General features: G+C 33.6%; 1 protein-coding gene across 1 annotated transcript in view; it reads left to right on the top strand.

Annotated features, from left to right (window-relative positions):
* Positions 1-4,348, top strand: part of LOC106786172 (polypyrimidine tract-binding protein 1) — a gene marked incomplete at its 5' end in the record, with an annotated part of 91,118 nt that overhangs the window by 4,678 nt on the left and 82,092 nt on the right.

Raw genomic sequence — 4,348 nt, 5'->3', positions numbered from 1 at the left:
TTTACACGCGTTCGTTTAAATCTCTTATCCAAATATCCATCAAGTTAAACTCAAGCAATTTTCAGAGAGAAAGAGAGAGAGAGAGAGAGAGAAAAAAAGAACCACACTCGATTTTTAGGGATATTTTTTTCTTTATCCCAAACCTTTTTCTCTCTCTCTATCAACTCAACCATCTCCCACCACCTCACCCCCCCCCTCCTTTTTCATCTTCTTTCTCTTTGACCACGCGTATGCTGCTGTTGCTGCTGTTGGTTTTCTATTTCGTTATCGACGGTCCTGTTTTATCGAGCGTGTAAGCTTCGTTTACGTCACTCTCGAGAATTTTTCGTAAAGGGCTAAAAAAGGAGGAGGCAAGAACCTTTTCCCTGTTGTCGAATACAGAAACTACCCTTTTTTTCCTTCTTATCACATCTTTCTTTCTTTTTTTCTACTTCTTTTATTATTCCCTTCTTTATTCCCTTTTTTCTTCATTGGATTATAAAAAAAAAAGGGATAGAAATATATTTTCTTTTTGTGTAAAATTACATATACACACACACACACACACACACATGATTCGTATCATTTTCTAATACACAACATTCAACGTCTTATCCCTTTTGAATAGAACAGAAAAGCTCGTTTCGTAGTAGTTCTCTTTGTATTATAACCTTCTATACACTAAAAGGGAGAGGGAACACACGTGTTAACATAACTATTACGTTTATATAAACGTGTTTGTAAAATATGTGAATGTATATAATAAGTGTATATATGTGTATATTCGACAAAAGTGGAAGTAATACAACCCTAAGGGTACCAAGACAATTCTGGCAACTCGATCAAGCAACTTAACTCTTGTTATTATCGTATACCTAGAGGTAATATAAGCCTTGGCAATTATACCCAAACATACATATGTGGGAGGGAGGAAGGGGAGTGGTGGGGTGGTATTGGTGGTTGATTGTGTTCATAGGGGTGTAAGGGAAAGGAGGAGGGGGGTAGGTGCAATGAGAAAGAGAAACCATTCTCATTCTCTCTCTCTCTCTCTCTCTCTCTGACTTCAGCTTTCAAATATGAGCTTTTGCTGCTAAGCAGCATTCACATACACACCACCATATATATACTTAACACGAATACGTACACATACATATAAGAGAGAGAACACATTTATATATAGCAGTAATAGTAGTAAATCGAGTTTCACGATGAACCTCCGGCTTGACCCCTGCGGCCACTTTCGCTGCGTTTGCTTTGATTCGAAATTTCCGGTTAAGTTGGTTAGCAGAACGAGCCAGGCAAGCTCTTTGTCCGATATCACACAGACTTCTATCATCATTGTCGTCGTTGTCATAGTCGTCATAGTCGTCATACTCGTCGTCGTCACCAACTTCGATGTATTTCGACATTGTCATCGTTGCCATCTCTTTTCACGTTCTCTTATTATACACATACGTATATTTACAATTTACGAGACATAGGGTTCTATCTTTTAATCTTTTTTCTTCATTTTTAAAACTTCATTCTCCTATTTTTTTCTTTTTTTTAGATTTGTGAAATATTGCAATCCGTTGTAATACTAAAAGAAAAAAACAAATACAAACGATATATATATATATACTATTACTACTACTATCACATCGAAATATAATTTTGTGTGATAAAATATTAGATAAACGTAATTAATATGAAATTATTATGAATCTATATTTTCTCAATTGCACTTTTTATTTTGTTATTTTGTTTAAAGATTTATTAATAATAGAGAGAGAGAAAGAAAGAGGGAGTGAGGGGTAGGAGTGGAGTGGAGTGGAGTGGAATGGAAAAGGGGGAGGGAATGAGTAGAACTCGATTTAAAAAAGTCTTTCCTATTCTTTACATTGTAACGAAAGGGAAGTGTATCTTTGCCTTTAGGGACGTTCCAAGTATATACACCTACACACACACACACACATATACGTTTATATATACGTACATTTGAGAGAAACATCGCTAACACCATTACCTTTTAACATTGCAACAAAGAAAGCAACAGCAGAGCCAGTACACGCACGTTTTCGAAGAGAAGAATAGCTGTTTATCGTATCCCGAGGGAATCAATTTCTGTCACCGTACGTTTGAAAAGCTACCAGAAGTGAGAAAGACTGACTGACTGACTGACTAACTCACCGAGTGAGTGAGTGAGTAAGTGAATGAGTGAGTGAGAAAGTAAACGAGTGAGAAAAAGATAGAAGGAAGGGTGAACGAACTCACAACCCGGAAATTTTTATTCTCTTTTTCTCTTTCTCTCTTTCTCTTTCACACGTATTTGCAAAGAAAAAAAGAACGCGACAACGTTGGCATCGCGAAGCCGATATTTTTGTAGCCACTTGTCGTGGTCTCCGAAATCGCGAAGGGGAAAGTTTGTTTGCTTTTAGAAAAAGAAAAAAGAAAAAGGAAAAACTCGTACTTCTCTCTCTTTCTTTCTCTCTCTCTCTTTTTTTATTTTTGAAATGAAATACGATAAAAATAAAATCGAATAAAATTGAGAGAGAGAGAGAGAGAGAGAGAGAAAAACCACAAAGAGGATACCGAAAATAATCATAACGTTAAATGAAAAAAAGGAACCATCTGATGACGACGCTGGGTGGTGGTGGTGGTGGTTGTGTTGGTATTGGTGTTTGTGTTTGTGTTGATGCTGATGCCAATGTGTTGCAACTTTCATATTAAGCTACCCGACAGTTTAACGGGTGTTTAATTAATTAGCTAATTAATTTACTTGACGGACGAAACGACGTATATATTTAAAACAAAACGAAAAAAAAAAAAATAGAAAAAATACAGAAAAGGAAAGAAAAGAAAGAAAAATGTATACTCTCTCAAACGAAAATGGAAAAAGAAAGAATGAGAGGGCGAGTGAGAAAGAAGGAAAGAGAGAGAGAGAGAGAGAAAGTATTTTCAACGAAGGGAATGGGGAAAAGGGATAGTTAAAGTTGAAAGTTACTATCGAAAATTGACTTTTTTTTAAACGTCTCCCCCCATCATCGAGCTACATATTATACGATAATATATTATCCTAATTAGCAGCTTAATGAATTGCAATTATATTCTTTGATAATATTTGAGTGGTTGTGTAAAAGTAAAAAAGGGATACGAGTAACATTTTTTGTTTCTTTTCTTTTCTTTTCTTTTCTTTTCAATTTCATATAAGTGGACTAACTAGAAACTAGACTAGTTATTTTAGTTTTTAATAACTTTTCTTTTTAATTTATGTTTTTAAACGTTAAAACTCTCGTTTTTACGTTTTTACCTTTTTTCTTTTTTTTTTTTTTTTCTTCCTTCCTTTTCGAGACTACTCATTTTTATTTTATTATACCCCCACCTCCCCGTGTCAATTGCAGTTACATTATATATCGATATTTATTATTTTTTCAGATAGATTTTTATATCTTGAAATATATATTATTGATTTTTTGATAAATTTTGTTATATTTTATTAACCAAATTATTTAGGTATACACATCGTACGTATACATGTATGATGATGTAAATAAAAAATGATAAAGGGGGGAGGGTGGTAAAAGAAAAATAATTTGAGTATATCTTAATAGAAAAATAAGCAAAAGGAAGTTTAAAATATTCGTTGATCGCTTACCTTCGTTTTTTTTTTTTTTTACTTTTCTTTCGTTCTCTTTAAAAGTAGGGAATCCTTTAAGAACCGAGGATTGAAAATGTGTTTTACGAGTAGTAGAAGAAGACGGTCTTGAATCTTGCGGCTTATCTTCGGTTGCAATATGTACGTCGTACTACGGTTTAAGAATTTTACTTAAAAGAGTGAAAAGATTTGATGTAGACGTTACCGTAAATATAAAAAGGTTAATCGAAGAAAAAGAGGAGACGACACGATGAAAGGATAGAAATAATAAAAAAAAAAAAAAAAAGAAGAAAAATGTGAATGAAGTAAACGAACAAAAAATAATACTTATCTTATGGTTGTTAGTTTGTTTTTTTTTCTCTCTCTCTCTCTCTCTTCAATATTTCCCTTTTTATTTTTTGTTGAAAATCTCTTACAAACGATTAAAAAATCATTGGGAAATTGAAATACGAGTTAACCCTCTATGGGCCGAATTTTTGTTTTAAATCCAAAAAAATTGGTGGAACAAAAAATCAGCAATTATAAACCTATATATGCAAATGAGGACAAAAAATTTCGGTTCAAACAATTTTATTGCAGTAATTACACTATGTGACTTTCAAGTCACAGCGGCCTATAATGTTTGAAACCGTGTCTATGAAAACTTAAGCGTGGAATGCCACAAAACAGTTTGCACTTGGCGTTAAACATAAATGGACATTGCATTTGGAACATTTAATTTTTGGAACTCCTTTA

The sequence above is a fragment of the Polistes canadensis genome, unplaced genomic scaffold, assembly GCF_001313835.1.
Source record: "Polistes canadensis isolate GaletaPanama2010 unplaced genomic scaffold, ASM131383v1 scaffold_67, whole genome shotgun sequence".
Lineage (NCBI taxonomy): Eukaryota > Metazoa > Arthropoda > Insecta > Hymenoptera > Vespidae > Polistes > Polistes canadensis.
The sequence above is the reverse complement of the archived record's forward strand: the minus strand, read 5'-3'. Positions and strand labels throughout refer to the sequence as shown.